We start from the raw sequence: 18,237 nt of genomic DNA, 5'->3' as shown, positions 1-18,237 counted from the left end.
GAATTATTTGCTTTACTCCCCTTTGTCTTTTTTTTTTTAAATTTAGATTTCACATGAAAAAGTCCAGTATTTAATCAAATTACCACTATGAATGTATTATGAATGTATACATTATGAATGTATTTTCATTTAAATGACACAGAGATCAAAAGAGGTAACTGTTCTTCCAATAATTCATGTTGCCACCTGTGGAAATCCTTCAGAAAACTATCAATAACTAGGTCTGACCCCGTGGCAGTAAAACTCACAGTATCCTCTTATTAGGTTCGCCATTCATGTTGTTTCCACTCACTGTATTCCATTTTCTGCGAGTATTAGTAACTTTCATAATGTGCAGCATTCATATATGTATGTTTTAAAGAATAATACAAAAATACAGATGCTACAAATCAAGATCTAAACAGAAAGCTAATTAGAATTTCATTATTAAAAAAGAAGAGAAAAAAGAGAAAAGAATTCCCATTATTTTATATAAACAGCGTATCAGTATGATTTAGGGAATTGTTACATTTATTGACTATGTTTATATTAAATGAAAATATGATTATATTACATTTCTTCCTTCCATGATGTGAGATGCGTAGTTTGTCCCTTGATGTTATTTAGGTTTGGGGCTTTGTTTCTACTGAGTTGGCTTTCAAAAATTATTTTGAGGAAAACAATATTGACTAAAAAAATTTAATGTGATGTTATCTATGGTTCTTTGAAACATTGTCTTAAGAATCTGAAAACCCTAACTTCTGTTCGCATCATGTGAAAGATGAGTTGTGTGAAAAAATAAACTATAATGTGCCATTGATAGCATCATAAGAATTTTTCCCAAAAATAATTTTTCTAATTTTTGAATGGCATCAGCTCCTAAGCAAGGCCAAGGGCATTAATTATAGAGAAGATGCTAGGGAGGAATACTTATGTACCTTTCATTGTCACAGAACCTCATTTGGAAGTTAATATCAGGGCCGTCTCCAGTACCATTCATCTGACACTTGGGAAATGAGTTGTCAGTAAAGGTGAAAATATATTAATACCACAGATCACTTGAAATGGGTGCTCTTATGTGTTTTACCAGAAAATTCTCCCTTCAGTTAACTCAATATCTTTTCTGACACATTTTCGTTGCACTAAAGTGTCTTTTATAGTGTGTCAGAGTTATGAATACTGATAGACCTTCTCCTAAAGTGCCCCTCAAGTTCACTGCCATTTGCTCATTAGGTTTGCTTTTTATTGCATGTCAGAAAGTGCCTCCTTTTAAGCACCTACTAATAAATGGGAATTGATGAGAACCATATCTCCAGAGCAGGCGGTAAATTCAAAGGTCTTAAATGAGGACGTCTGTGAGGCATCTAAGACCAGGACATGTGCCCATGGATCTTGATCTGGCTCATAGGGGATAGTTGATTTGATTTTAAGATTGAAGAGACACACGTTTCTAAGCAGGACTTGAAGTCCTGAAATGGAAACAATTCATTTTCCCATTGATGAAAGAACATAATAAACTATCTCTTAAAAGATGTCTCCAGAATCATTCCCAATGGCAATTTATTTATATGAGTCACATGCATTGTAACTTTACAGAAAGCATTAATATACTTTCTGACTCTAACATAAAACACATAAGGTGAACGGTGGTGGTGGGTAGATGAAGATGCAGAGACAAAGAAAATGGTGGTGGTTACTAACTGTGGAGGAGGAGCCAGGAGATCACTGTATGTGCCTCTCAGTCATTTGAAGAATCTGAGGGTGAGGTTGTGGCAGAGAAGGCAAGGGGACAGGAGACAGTGATGACCCTGTCTCAGGTATAGGGTTGTCTTGGGCAGAGCATGGTATGGAGAACCACCTCTATGCTACCTGCTCTGGGAAACTCTGAAAAGCAAGAGCATCTCTAGAAATTAGGTCTTTAGTCCATGGAGATGTTGCTAAGCTGGCTTGGTAAGCGCATATTAAATAGAAAAAAATCATGAATTAGGCTTGCTGCTGAAATGAGATATAGGGGAAAATTGGTATGTGATATGCAGATATGCAGATGACACCACCCTTATGGCAGAAAGCTAAGAAGAACTAAAAAGCCTCTTGATGAAAGTGAAAAAGGAGAGTGAAAAAACTTGCTTAAAACTCAACATTCAGAAAACTAAGATCATGGCATTTGGTCCCATCATTTCATGGCAAATAGATGGGGAAACAGTGGAAACAGTGATAGAGTTTATTGTTTGGGCTCCAAAATCACTACAGATGGTGACTGCAGCCATGAAATTAAAAGACACTTGTTCCTTGGAAGAAAACTTATGACCAACGTAGACAGCATACTAAAATGCAGAGACATTACTTTGCCAACAAAGGTCCATCTAGTCAAGGCTATGGTTTTTCCCGTAGTCATGTATGGATGTGAGAGTTGAACTGTAAAGAAAGCTGAGTGCTGAAGAATTGATGCTTTTGAACTGTGGTGTTGGAGAAGACTCTTGAGAGTCCCTTGGACAGCAAGGAGAGCCAACCAGTACATCCTAAAGGAAATCAGTCTTGAATATTCATCGGAAGGACTGATGTTTTGAAGCTGAAACTCCAATACTTTGGCCATCTGATGCAAAGAACTAACTCATTTGAAAAGACCCTGATGCTGGGCAAGACTGAAGGTGGGAAGAGAATGGGACGACAAAGGATGAGATGGTTGGATGGCATCACCGATTCAGTGAACATGAGTTTGAGTAAACTCCAGGAGTTGGTGATGGATAGGGAGGCCTGGCATACTGCAGTCTGTGGGGCCACAAAGAGTCGACACGGCTGAGCTGAATTGAACTGAACTGAACTGGTTATGTGAGTTCCAACTACGGCATGTAATAGCTTGCTGACTCAAAAAAAAAAAAAAAGGCAGGAAATCAATGAGCCTGGAAAGTATTACTATCGAGCAACAACTCATTAGTAAAGAAGGGAAAACCCAGAACCTGACAATTTCCCAGAAATTCTGAGTCAGTGTTTCTCAGTGATTAATATACATCTTTCATGGTTTAGGTATATCCATAAGTATTTTTTAATGAATCAACTTCAGTTCACTTCAGTCTCTCAGACATGTCTGACTCTTTGTGATAACCGGGACTGCAGCATGCCAGGCTTCCCTGTCCATCACCAGCTCCTGGGGCCTTCTCAAACTCATGGCCATTGTATCAGTGATATCATCCAACCATCTCATCCTCTGTTGTCCCCTTCTCCTCTCGTCTTCAATCTTGCCCAGCAGCAAGGTCTTTTCCAATGATTCGGCTCTTTGCATCAAGTGGCCAAAGTATTGGAGTTTCAGCTTCAGCATCATCCTTCCAGTGAATATTCAGGACTGATTTCCTTTAGGATGGACTGCAGCCCATCCTAAAGCTGGGTCTCCTTGCAGTCCAGGGAACTCTAAAGAGTCTTCTTCAACACCACAGTTCAAAAGCATAAATTCTTTAGCGCTCAGCTTTCTTTACAGTCCAGCTCTCACATCCATACATGACTACTGGAAAAACCATAGCTTTGACTAGATGGACCTTTGATGGCAAAGTAATGTCTCTGCTTTTTAATATGCTGCCTAGGTTGGCCATAGCTTTTCTTCCAAGGAACAAATGTCTTTTAATTTCATGGCTGCAGTCACCATCTGCAGTGATTTTGGAACCCAGAAAAATAAAGTCTGTCACTGTTTCCATTATTTCCTCATCTGTTTGTCATGAAGTGATGGGACCAGATGCCATGATCTTAGTTTTCTAAATGTTGAGTTTTAAGTCAACTTTTTCACTCTCCCATTTCACTTTCATCAAGAGGCTGTTTAGTTCTCACTTTCTGCCATAATGGTGGAGTCATACACATATCTGAGGTTGTTGATATTTCTCCCAGCAATCTTGATTCCAGCTTGTGCTTCATCCAGCTGAGCATTTCACATGATGTACTCTGTTTATAAGTTAAATAAGCAGGGTGACAGTACACAGCTTTGACATACTCCTTTTCCTATTTGGAACCAGTCTGTTGTTCCACGTGCAGTTCTAACTGTTGCTTTTTGACCTGCATACAGATTTCTCAGGAGGCAGTTCAGGTGGCCTGGTATTCCCATTTCTTTAAGAATTTTCCAGTTTGTTGTGAAGCACACAAAGGCTTTGGTGTAGTGAATAAGGCAAAAGTAGATGGTTTTCTGGAACTCTCTTGCTTTTTCAATGATCCAGCAGATGTTGGCAATGTGATCTGTGGCTCCTCTGCCTTTTCTAAATCCAGCTTGAACATCTAGAAGTTCATGGTTCATATATTGTTGAAGCATGGATTGGAGAATTTTGAGCATTACTTTGTTAGCATGTGAGATGAGTGCAATTGTGTGGTAGTTTGAGCATTCTTTGGCATTGCCTTTCTCTGGGATTGGAATGAAAACTGACCTTTACCAGTCCTGTGGCCACTGCTGAATTTTCCAAATTTACTGGCATATTGAGTCTGGTACTTTCACAGCATCATTTTTCAGGATTTGAAAAAGCTCAACTGGAATTCCATCACCTCCACTAGCTTTGTTCATAGTGATGTTTCCTAAGGCCCACTTGACTTCTCATTCCAGGATGTCTGGCTCTAGGTGAGTGATCACACCATCATGATTATCTGGGTCATGAAGGTCTTTTTGTATAGTTCTGTGTATTCTTGCCACCTCTTCTTAATATCTTCTGCTTCTTTTAGGTCCATACTATTTCTGTCCTTTATTGTGCCCATCTTTGCATGAAATGTTCCGTTGGTATCTCTAATTTTCTTGAAGAGATTTCTAGTCTTTCCCATTGTATTGTTTTTTCTATTTCTTTGCACTGATCATTGAGGAAGGCTTTCTTCTCTCCTTGCTATTCTTTGGAACTCTGCATTCAAATAGGTATATCTTTCCTTTTCTCCTTTGCTTTTCGCTTCTCTTCTTTCTCAGCTAATTGTAAGGCCTAGTCAGACAACCATTTTGCCTTTTTGCATTTCTTTTTCCTGGGGATGGTCTTGATCATTGCCTTCTGTATAATGTCACAAACCTCTATCCATAGTTCTTCAGGTACTCTGTCTGTCAGATCTAATCCCTTGAATCTATTTTTCACTTCCACTGTATAATTGTAAGGGATTTGATTTAGGTCATACCTGAATGGTTTAGTGGTTTTCCCTACTTTCTTCAGTTTAAGTCTGAATTTGGCAATAAGGATTTCATGACCTGAGCCACAGTCTGCTCCCTGTCTTGTTTCTGCTGACTGTATAGAGCTTTTCCATCTTTGGCTGCAAAGAATATAATCAATCTGATTTCAGTATTGACCATCTGGTGATGTCCATGTGTAGAGTCTTTTCTTGTGTTGTTGGAAGAGGGCGTTTGCTATGACCCATGTGTTCTCTTGGCAACACTCTGTTAGCTTTTGACCTGTGTCGTTTTGTAAATCAACTTAGATAAAACTTTGTCTTGCTCTGTGTAATAATATGTGTGATATATTAGCTTTGTCTTTTCTAATATATATTAAATTTAAAACATAGCTATTAAAATTAAAAATTTAGAAATCTCTTGTCTACCTTAAAATTTCTCATATTTTGCCTTTAGTACAAGTCCTGTGTTTTGGGAACTCTACGCTAAACATGAACAGAGAAATGTTTTCACAGATTTTGAGGGACCCAATCAGCATGGACCAGGGGAAGAAACTTAATATTATGTGTTTGCAATTTAAATCCTGCATGCTTTCAGAAGGATTTAAAGGTGACTTAAGACATGAAAGCAAAAAGAATATTAAGATAAAAAAAATATAGATATCAGAAACTTACCAAAAGAGAAAGCAAATATACTGTCCCTTCAGGTTAAAATAGCTACTATGTTGAGTATTAAATTTAGTTCTGTGCCTTCTGGGAAGGTCAGTGTTATATCCAACTTGCTCACGGGTCTATGACCTCTGTTGACCCTTGTTATCTAAGGGAGATATACCCATATGGTGAAGTAGAGTATTCTTTTTCTATGTTAAGAAATTTTGAAGTTTCCTAGAATTTCTATCGAAAATTCACATACCCAGCCATCAGTTTCAAACCTGACAGCTTTCACTAACAGATAGAGTGGGAGAGCTGGATCTGTCAAGGTGAGTGGTGTGCGCAGGAGTCAGTTGGTGAGGCTTGATGAGGGACTTGCCTGGAAGAGGTGAGTGTGCATCTGAGGTTTGATGTTATGAATATGTGGGAAGCCAGCACTGTGATTTCTGTGCCAACTATTCCAGCTGCTTTTGCTATTTAACAAATCACTTTTAAACTTAGTAGAATTAAAGTAAAAATTATTGTATATTAAAGTCTGTGAATGAACTGGGGGCACATCTGGGCAGTTGTCACTTGGGGTCTCTCATGCACTTAAGAGCAGCTGTCAGCTTGGTGCAGGGTCATTTGAAACTCAACTGGGCCAGATGTTCAAGATGGCACACTCATTGGCTACCTATTAATACCGGCCATCAGCCTGAATTTTTGGTGGCCTGGAGCATCTAGACATGCTTTTGTCATGTGGCTCTAGCTTCTCACAGTGTAGAGAATTAGTTCTGAGAGAAAATGTCTCAACAGCAAACTCTCCAAAAAGCAGGAAGCATAAGCTCCCAGGCTACTTAAGAGTTATGCTCAAAACTGGCATACTACCACTTCTTCTGTGCCCTATTGAAGAGAAAAATCACAGGGTTCATTCAGATTCAGAGAAGTTGGAGATGTAAACTCTTAATGGGAAAATGGAAAGGTCATAATATAGAAGAATATATGAAATGGAAAATATTCTGTGACTATCTTTGGAAAATATAATCTACCACATCCTCCAAAAGGCTCCTGCAATCTGGAATTAAGGCAGATTAAAGAAAAGCCACTAACACAGGAATAATCTGGGTTGGGGTATAGTATTTTAGGCATTGTGTAAAGTTGCACAGACAATGAACAAAGTTATGGTGATTTTGGTGTGATCTGATTATATAATGGAGTGACAAGAAAGCGTCCTAGATGAAATTTCTCCTGGCTATGCACTTTGTTAGTTCTGTAGCCCTGGCATAGCACCTAGGCCTTATATCTTTGTATTAGTAACAACACTTCAGAGTTGCATGATCTATGAGACGCCTTCTCATTTTTAATGATTAGTAAATAAGTGAACTTAATGGTCACTTGCCTGCTATGGATCAGAGGGAATGATGTGATGAATGAACTGCTCATAAATTAAAAGAACACATTTGGAGCAGGGTTGGCTTTTCTTGGAATAAATAGTTGACATTCAATACTGAGGAGAAAGTTATTGATGGTATTGATTGTTAGATTATTCCTTTGTCTCTATAGTCCTAGGAAGGCATTACCTAGTGATCTTCGATAACAGACAAACTTTTAAGTTGGTTTTTTCTTTTTTATGTTTTTCACTCTAACCTAAACTCCAGGAAATAATTTCTGGTCTTCTAACCCTAACTTCGACAGCATATTAAAAAGCGGAGACATTACTGTGCCAACAAAGGTCCATCTAGTCAAGGCTATGGTTTTTCCAGTGGTCATGCATGGATGTGAGAGTTGGACTGTGAAGAAAGCTGAGTGCCAAAGAATTGATGCTTTTGAACTGTGCTGTTGGAGAAGACTCTTGAGAGTCCCTTGGACTGCAAGGAGATCCAACCAGTCTATCCTAAAGGAAATCAGTCCTGGGTGTTCATCGGAAAGACTAATGCTGAAGCTGAAACTCCAATACTTTGGCCACCTGATGCAAAGAACTGACTCATCTGAAAAGACCCTGTTGCTGGGAAAGATTGAGGGCAGGAGGAGAAGGGGACAACAGAGGATGAGATGGTTGGATGGCATCACCAACTCAATGGACATGGGTTTGGGTGAACTCCAGGGGTTGGTGATGGACAGGGAGGCCTGGTGTGCTATGGTTTATGGGATCGCACAGAGTCGGACACGACTGAACAACTGAATTGAACTGATGATTGATTAGTTGCTTCATTTTGACCTATGAATAAATATGACAAACCAATAATTGATGCTTTTGAAATGTGGTGCTGGAGAAGACTCTCAAGAGTCCCTTGGACAGTAAAGAGATCAAACCAGTCAATCTTAAAGGAAATCAACCCTGAATGTTCAGTGGAAGAACTGATGCTGAAGCTGAAGCTCCAGTAAATACTGTCACCACCTGATGCGAAGAGCTGACTCATTGGGAAAGACCCTGATCCTGGGAAAGACTGAAGGCAGGAGGAGGAGAGGGTGCAGAGGATGAGATGGTTGGATGGCATCACCGACTCAATGGACATGAATTTGAGCAAACTTTGGGAAACAGAGAAGGATAGGGAGACCTGGTGTGCTGCAGTCCATGGGGTTGCAAAGAGTTAGACACCACTGAGCAACTGAACAATACCTGAAATAGTGAAAAATGGATTGTTAAAATATACTAGAACTGCTAGATTTCAGACTCAGAAGTTCTTTTTTTCCCAGCAACAGAGACTTCAATGGTTTAAGGATGGGGGCTCTTACATGTCAGAAGCAAGACCCCACTGTGCGCAGCTGATGGCAGGGCAGGACATGGCAGGAGGCTTCCCTCCAGGGGCAGAGGGAAGTTACCAGTTAAAGAAGGAATTGATGGCAGGCTGCCTCATCAGTTACCAGGGTAACCAGCAGAGGAGCGCGCCCCTCATGGACACTTTGATAAGTTATCAAGTGGCTAAAGTTAGAACAATCATTAGCTGGGGCCTGGGACAAGCATGTAAGGTCAGTCAAGTGAGTTGGATGTAGGTGAAGCAGGGACTGGTTGCATTTAGCAGATACAGAAGTTCTTATTTATTTATTTACACAGCCAAAATGCTAGGCATATCTTTGTTACTTCTTAAAGCACATAAGGGCTTTCCTGGTGGCTCAGATGGTAAAGAATCTGCCTGCAATGCAGGAGACCTGGGTTTGATCACTGGGTTGGGAAAATTCACTGGAGAAGAGAATGGCAACCCACTCCAGTATTCTTGCCTAGAGAACTCCATGGACAGAGGAGCTTGGCAAGCTACAGTCCATGGGGTCACAAAGAGTCAGACACAACTGAGTGACTAACAGAAAGTACATAAGGAAATGAGAAGAAAGATGAAAAGGAAAGGACTTTTAGAATCCTTCTATATTTTTCTGGGCTCATTAACATAAGTAGCCTAACTCACTCGTCCGTAGCTGAAGCATTCTCTTGCAGAATTTCCGTTCATCCTGAGGTATGACTGAAAATTATGAGTTGACAATGCAACTTTAAACTTTGACAAATGCTCTTTGGTTTTGTTATTGATTTTGTAACTTGTTTTATTACTCTTTTTGTCTTAAGTTTCAAAGGTGAAATTGTAAGATACATCTCTAGACCTTTCAATCTTGGAATTCCAAGGAAACATTAGAAAATTGCTTTACCATTCTTGAGGAATAATAATTACATTGATGGTGGCACAATGAATAGAATGATTTATTGGTAAAATATTGTAGATGTGAAGAAATTTTATTTACTCTTCTAAGATATCTTACCTGATGTGGTATCCATGATGACAATGTTATTAAAAGATGAAATGTTTTGAAGTTTGTTTTCCTGATATATGTATATATGCAAGAGGGAGAAGTAGGTGATATATGAGAAGAGGGCCCACTGATTAAGGAAACATACCTGATACCAAATAACCAGTATGCTTGTTCCTCCCTGTCCACTTCCCACAGCCCAACTTAACCAGTTGCCATTGTGTTTATAGACATAGCTCAAGATGACCAAAGATTTCCCATTGGTTTGCCACTGTTTGTTTAAAATTCAGTTATCTCTGCTGCTGCTGCTGCTGCTAAGTCGCTTCAGTCGTGTCCAACTCTGTGTGACCCCGTAGACGGCAGCCCACCGGGCTCCCCGGTCCCTGAGATTCTCCAGGCAAGAACACTGGAGTGGGTTGCCATTTCCTACTCCAATGCATGAAAGTGAAAAGGGAAAGGGAAGTCCCTCAGGCGTGTCCGACTCTTGGCGACCCCATGGACTGCAGCCCACCAGGCTCCCCCGTCCAAGGGATTTTCCAGGCAAGAATACTGGAGTGGGTTGCCATTGCCTTCTCCAATAGCCTAAATAAAGACCAAAAAAAAAAAAAAGGGACAAAGTTCGACTGCTGTTTAAAATAAATTAAATTAACAAATTGTCAAAATAACAATAGTGCCCTAATATAAACTTACAGAACATGGGAATCTGAGTCAGGGCAGCTGCAATAATCTTAATAGAGCAGTTTACAGCCCACCAATTACACACATACAACCCATCAGCCTACTTGCTCTTGCTGACCCTGTGGAGCTGACACGCATGTGCCACAACTGGTAGGCAAGTCAGAATTGAAGGCAGAGACCTGAAATTTAGATTTTGTTAGACAGAGTGTTTCCTGAAACATATTTCTCAGGTTTACGTCAGGGCTTTACATTTTATAAGGCAAAATTTGAAATTTTCTGCCACACCCAGACATGGAACCAGAAGACAATAAAGCTATTCATTACTTTTGGCATGAATCTGTCTATTCGTAGAAGAATCTAAAATTGTCATTGATTTTATAATATTTTAAGCTGAAAACACATACATGTATGCAAGTCAGTGCTTTCTTTTTGTACCTCAGTATTCTTTTCCAAACTAACCACAAAAGTAAACTTTTGGCAAATATGGTTCAGGTTCAGCAAAATACTAAATAGGATTTTGCAAAAGTTATTTTCCCTTACATTTTAAGCCCCTGTCCATTCTGGGGAAAACACAACCCACATATCTCTAATTAATTTATGTTTAATGAAGTGAGATATTTTGTCAGTGATCCGCTGTCCAAAAGGATTTTGGATATTTTCCCCCAGTTTTCTCCTTGTTTTCACGTCTCCTCTGATCTAATTCCAATAGAAATTTTCTAACTAGTGATGCTTACTTAGTGAAATATTCCTTTAAGTTTGAAATCTGGTAAAAGGCACTTTTCTCTCTCTTTTTATTGCAGTTCTATGACCTTTAAATATAGTTTTAAAATATCTAACAAAACCTTACTGAGTTATATGTTTTCTTTTCCCTTTTTTATGTTAAAACAAACAAAAATAAAGAATTCTGAATATGGTAAAGTACTTTTCAGCTTGCCGGTTTGTGTCAGAATGAAGATTAAATGAGCACCACTTTGTTCTTTTCACTATTTGATTCTAGATAATTTAATGTAGATTAATACAGTCTTTTCTGCAGGCAGCATTCAAACCATGATGTTTCTTTTCCTACATTTCATATTAATATATATTATTTCATATGGAAGAATTGACTTTTTCTGACCACTCTTACCATCACAATCATATACCCCCAACCCCTATTAAGCATATTTGATTTTCATTTGAAAATAATGTAACACATCTGCTAGAATCATGGAAAAAAAAAAAAGAAATGTAAATTCTGGGAAAGTCAGACATGTTGATGACAGTCTGTAGCCTGATACACTTGAAATAGGCAAAGGAAATTTCATGAAATAATAAACCACAAAAGAGTACTATATGAAGAACAGCAATGGGACTACAGAGGTGGAGTACTATAGCATGATGCTAGAGACTAATTTCCAGAAAAGTGGATTCCCTAACCTCAATCTTTATGTCAAATGGATGGACAAATAGAGTCAAAATATTTTTTTTCCTCTAAGCTGAATATCTCATTTAGCTATTAAATTATTTTATGGTATCAAGCCATCTATAAACATTCAATCAGCTGGATTCCAAGGTCTCCTATAAAAATGTGTTTCATTTTTTAAAATCATCAATAAACCATAGGACCTTTGGAAGAGGATAGAGACATGAGATATTGAAGATCACTTCATAACAGAACTGACTAGAGAGAACAGCATGTGAAAAAAAAAATGTTAGTCAGTTGTGTCTGACTCTTTGCAGCCCCATGAACTGGGTTCCTCTTCCATTCCTCTGTCCATGGAATTCTCCAGGCAAGAATGCTGGAGTGGGTAGCCATTCGCTTCTCCAGGGGATCTTCTTGATCCCCTTCCCAGGTGTCCTGCAGGCAGATTCTTTACCATCTGAGCCACGAAGGAAGAGTAATTACAAAGGTGTTGCCACCAGGTGATGTGGGTTTAAAACCTTCTTCTACTGTGTATTATGCATTGTCTTTGGATAAGTTACCTAACCTATCTGTGCTTCAGTTTACTCAAATAAAAGAGATTACAAGTAGTTCTTACTTGTTGTAGACTTTAGTAAAGTACTTCCTGTAAAGCAAGTATATCCTTAGATAAATAGCTCATCCATGTCCCTCTTCTATATCTCTCCAGAGCCCCTTGCTTGCTGTTTTGTTAATACTTGCTCAATTAAATCTTCAAAACCAGGCTACACATTCACTTCCTCCTTGAAGAGCTCTGCCATGAATCTATTTAACTCCAATCTCTGCTACTCAACCTTACCTCAGGACTCCAATAGTGATTTTACTACTGGGGAATTTTGGGGAATTTATTATTTTGACATGATATCAGCACATTATCTGTCTGATTTCTATCTCTCCAATTAGAAAGCTAGCTCTTCTTATATATCTATGGGTTTTGCTCCATCTTATTTTCTTCTCTATACCACATAGATATATGGAAATATTAAAAACAATTTCTTTATTTCATTCATTTCTTTAATGAAGAAGGAAATATTATTTAAAAATGATTTTTACTTAATTTTTTAAAACTGCAGTAAATACGTGAAACAAAATTTAACCATTTTTAAGTGTGAAGTTCAGAGCATTCAATACATTCACCTTGTTGTACAACTAATATTCAGATCTTTTTTGCCTTATAAACTGAAATCCTATACCCATAACAACTCCTTTATTTCTCTCTTCTCACAGTTCTTGGCTATCATCATTCTATTTTCTGTTTCCATGAGTTGGACTACTCTAGGTACCTCATATAAGTGGGATTATACAGTATTTGTCTTTTTGTGACTGGGTTATTTCACTTAGTATGACATCCTCAAGTTTCATTCATGCTGTACCATATGTGAAAAGCTTCCATTTTTAAGGCCGAATAATGTTCCAATGTGGGTATATACCACATTTTCTTAACCCACTTTATCTGTTGATATACTTTTGGTTACTTCCACCTTTTGTGAATAACACTGCTAAGAACATAGGTATGCACACATGTCTTTAAGACTCAGCTTTCTGTTCTTTTAGATATATACCCGGAAGAAATGAATTCCATAAATAGTTATTGAATACCAGATACTGTGCTAGGTCCTGGTTGGTGGGGAAGGCATACAAAGATCACAGGACATGGTCTGTACCCTTCAGAAGCTCATTCACATGATATCAACTCCTGTTGTATTAACAGTAGTAAAAGGTATATGAACCCTAAAAAGGGAGGAAAGGCTTCATCTAAGAGGTAATCTTTGGGTTGATTCTTAGGTCAAAAGTAAAAATTTACTATGCAGAGGATAAAGAAAAGGCATTCTAGGGAAAAGAAGCAACAGGTGCAAAAATACAAGCTGTGGAACAGCACACTGTGTCAAGGAAATCTTCAAGTTGCTATGACTGGAACAGGCCATGTGGTTGAAGAACTAAGTTGGGGAAAGGGACTGAAGAACTAAGTTGAGGCCAAATTTAAGTCTAATTGTGAAGGACACTAGATGAGAAAGTAAGAGCTCAGAATTTATCTTCTAGGCAAAGGAGCTCCAATCTGTTAGGAAAGAACACTGATTTAGATTGCTTCTGGGAAGATCAAGAATAGTATGAGGATACTTCTAGGGACAGTGGATAAGAGGCCATTGAAATAGTACAGGGAGGAGATAATAAGGTCCATCCTTCTGTTTGGTTATTTTTGGTAAAAGTGACTACTGAAAAGGGTTTGGAAGCAGAAAACCAGAGACTGAATCCTTGCTTTTCACGTATTAGTTGTCACTTAGACTTCCCTGAGTTTTCAGATCCTATCTATAAAATATGAAGAATAATACCTGGGGATTTATGAGGATCAAGGAAAGGGATGCATATGAATGTACTGTGTAAACTGCCAACATTCTGTGCAAGTGTAAAGTAACATTAATATTATAATTCTATATTCATCCACTGATAATTTATTCAAAACAATGCACTAAGTATATTTTCCAACTAACAAGGTATCCTATTTTCAGTTAATAACATAAGGTTGAATGAATCAAATCTCATTAAATAGAAGTCAATTTTTTCTAGTCTCTTGATTTAAAATAAGTGATATAAAATAGTGTGGAAGAAAATAAAATGGAGCTGATTAATCATTTCTGATCTAATTGAATTCATTTTTGCCCATTTTTTTGTCTAAGTTACCCGACCCTTTTACTCTCAGTGAGACTGCAAATTTTAGACATGTATATAACCCCCCAAAGTTCTTGTTTAATCTCGCAGTTTTCTTAGCCATACCCACCCAAAGATAGAAATACAGAACATTTGTCAAGATGATTTGATATTGTACAGATGGGCATTATATAAATGCAGATACTGTTGGGATATTTAAAGTGCCGTCGATGCAAAGGAGGACATTTTAGATTCTAACTGACATAGACTCTAGACACAATGATGATAATAGGAATTAGCAAGACTGTCCATTTATTCCATGCATTAACAGCTGAGTTGGACACTTCCCAGCTACACCATGAGAGGAAGGCATGGCAGCCCTTGAAGGTTTTTCTCCCCTGTGAGAAGAGATATAAAGAAAACAGCAAGTAAAAAAAAAATCTAGTGTAAATTTGCTAAGAATTTGACTTGGAAAAGTAAAAATGCGATTTTGACTACCCTCCCTCTCATACAGGAGGAGTCGGGAGAATAATTGTTAGAATGATTTGGAGGGAAATTTTTAACGAAGCAAAAGAGTTACATGTCAATCAGAAAGTAACAGGTTGTTTACATTGATCGAGTCATGTGTCAATATTTTTGGCACCTATAGTTTGAGCAAGACAGCAGTCCTTGATATACAGGGTAGGTTGCTTAGCATTTCAAATATCCCTTCAATTTAGGAGAGTAAGAGGTAATGAAGTTCAAAAGGTGGCCTGCTGCACCTCATATCCAATGATTTATGCAAGTGTGCACTTAAGAGTCTACCATTAGAGTTCTGCATGGATTTAACTGAGGCTATCTCTGGTCTAGTAGAGCTGCTACCTACTATGCCATCAGCTCCACATCAAAAATTTTTCTGCTGCCTTAGTTTCTTTTGCTGTAACAATATTCTTTCCAAATACTTTAAGTTGATTATTAATTTTTACTCCAAAATATTTATAATGCACATCCCTATTATTTCCAGAATGGATCCGAGTCAAAATTATAGGAACATTTTACTGTGTCATTTTCATAAATATATGCGTATTTCTGATCATTTTCTCTCTTGATGTATTTACCTACATATGAGGACATATTTCCTTCCCACCTGTCAACCAGCCCCACTGGTCACGTCAAGTTGATTCCTACCATTAGAGGAAACTAACAACAGCAATGTAAATACCCTTCTCTACCAAAGGACACTATCAGGTTGAATGAATCCCAGTAGAATGATTAAGATAGTTTTTCCAAAGTTACAAATGAATTATTAAGTAAGACTTTTACAAGCTGATAGAGGTAGGTCAAACTCAAGCAAAATCTAGAGCTCAGGAATAGCCTTCCAGGAAAGGAGTGATAAGTAAAAAACTGCATATAGTAACTGCTGCTTCCAGTCTGCAGGACAATCTTCAACAATATACTCCTAAGATATACCAAGTGAATGAATGAATGATGTGACCCCAGGTGTCTAGAAGTCAGTTAGTAGAGAAAACAAACAAACAAATGTGCTTTCCTTACACCATTCCATACTTCTGACAGTTTCAACTTCCTTAGTTTCTTTATTATTTCCCACAGCATATAAAAGCACCTGGCTACTATTCAGTAAGAGAGTGAGAAACTTTGTGGATATATTTTTCTTTGTGTTAATAGGCCATATATTCATCATAAAAATATTTTCCTATAGCCACCCATTTCTTAAACACAGAGGAGAAAGGTATAGATTGTGGTGCCAGAATCAGAATAAGATGTGTGGTCACCTGCAAGGAGGAGGCTGCCTTCCAGGCAGGCATGGGAGTATATTATTTTGTCATTTATTTCTGCTCTGCCTCCGACCCCATTTGAGCCTCCCTTTGACAGAACAGCCCTTTCCTTGTGTGCAGTTGTGCTGGGAGTTAGTGTCCACTGCTTTCTACAAGAGCCAAGGCATCCAGACCATCCCATTCCTGCCACAGCACAGTCAAGGAGACATACCTGATTCAGGCTCAGCAGATCTGATATCCTTTTCTGGGAGGTAAATTTAAAGGAATACATTGAGAAATGCCAGCCCATTCCCGCTTCAGAATCTGCCTCAGTTCTCAGTTCCCAGCCCTCCAGTACTCCCTCTCTTCTTTTCTGCTTTTCCACATGATCCTCCAGGTCCCTACTGATTTGGTGGCCCCCAGAGCTTTCTAGATAATCAGAAATTTCCCTTTGGGCTCAATATAAACAGTCAGTTCTGATGCTTATGGATATGAACCCTGACTAATACAGATATAAATAACAGACATAAATCTTGCTTGGAGTGATATTGGGGAACTCAAGTTTCTTGTTTTAAGTATAGCATGAACTCAACCTAAGGAAATTCTCTCTGGCACTAGAGCCATTAGATCTGACAATCAGGAAACAAGCGTTAAGGGTCACAGACATAACACAGCAGGAGCTACTAAAATGAAAGGCAGATTCCACTGTTAATCCAGTGGATAGAATGACCTACTGTGATCCTCTCACTGAGATCGGATAGAATCATAGATGACTTTCAAACTTTAGGCTGTGTAAGAGTCACTTTGGAAGCTTGCTTAAAAAATGCAGTGCCCCAACTGTCCTTTCAGAAATACTAATCTACAGTTTCTATTGGGAAATTGGGAAAATTTGGAGGAAAGGAGAAATAAGTATTGCCTATGAAAGGATTCAATTACTTAGGAAATGTATCAAATCAACATATGTTATATCCAAACTGTACTGAGCCTGCTAGGATTCAATTTTGTAGACTTAGGAAAAGTAACAAAAGGGATAGATAGCAAAACTATAAACAGTGTAAGCAATTCTGCCTTCCCTCTCTAGAAAAGTACGTGTGTCATCGGCCAGGCTTGGCACCACTGTGCCTCTCAATGTGACCATTGCACCAACTGCAAGTGATTTTAATGTCTGTAGATGTGGACATTTAAAAAAGCAATGTCCCAAAACATGTATCAGTTATTTTATCAGGTACTCAACCAAACAAGCAGCAATCTGTTCCAAGCTTTCAAAAAAGAATGCCACGTTGGATTTATCAAGAGACCTTCTTAAGATTTTTCAGGATTATTTTGATAACAGTGTCCCTGAGTAAGATGAAAGTGTTAGCAGCCCAGTTATGTCTGTCTTTGCGTTCCCATGGACTGTAACCTGCCAGGCTCCTTTGTCCATGGAATTCTCCAGGCAACAATACTGGAGTAGGTTGCCATTCCCTGCTCTTATTAAGCCCAGCATTGACAGAGACCATACAGTGTAAAGCAGGGGTTAAATGTCTTTATTTTGCAGCCAGATTGAGTGAGTTCAAATTCTTGCTCTAGCATTTATTAACTGGGTGACTTTGGGCAAGTTGCTTACCCCTCCATGCTCAGCTTCCTCACCTGTAAAATAATACTTTCTCTTTCACAAGGAGGGACTCTGGGTTACAGACTGCAAAACCAACCACAGGTAAATCTTGGCACAGATAAAGGATAGAACCCCTTCCTCACTTTTCTCCACTTCCCAAGGCCAGAGTCCTGCAATAGTACACTGGACTAATGTTGTTTCACTGAAATTCAAGCCAAGTGAAAGCACAGCAAATACTGGAAAAAACAGCTGCCGTGGTTTCACTCGGCAACCACTGTGGCTATAAGCAAAGCCACAGTTGCAAGATTCCACGTGTAGGCTGAAAAAGTCAGTCAAGTCTTTTAGATACTGAATTATCACAGCAAGAATCATGAAGTTGGGTTAAAACTGGAAGCCTTCCCTGACCACCAACCTAGGCTGGATCCCCTAGTCATATACTCTCCTGGGATTCTCTAATTCTCCATGATAAGACTTATCAAAATTTTATTTAAATAATATTTAGTGTCTATCACTCCTTTGTCTCTGATATCACTGAGGCCCGATGCCCCAGAATATAAACTCCACGGGGACCCTTCCACTCCTACTCACCAATATTTCACATAGTGCTTTGAGTAATTCAGGCATTCGATAAATATTTACTCAATAAATGAATGTGTGAATGACAATCATATACA

This window comes from Bos indicus x Bos taurus, chromosome 10 (assembly GCF_003369695.1).
Source record: "Bos indicus x Bos taurus breed Angus x Brahman F1 hybrid chromosome 10, Bos_hybrid_MaternalHap_v2.0, whole genome shotgun sequence".
Taxonomy (NCBI): Eukaryota; Metazoa; Chordata; class Mammalia; order Artiodactyla; family Bovidae; genus Bos; species Bos indicus x Bos taurus.
The sequence above is the reverse complement of the archived record's forward strand: the minus strand, read 5'-3'. Positions refer to the sequence as shown.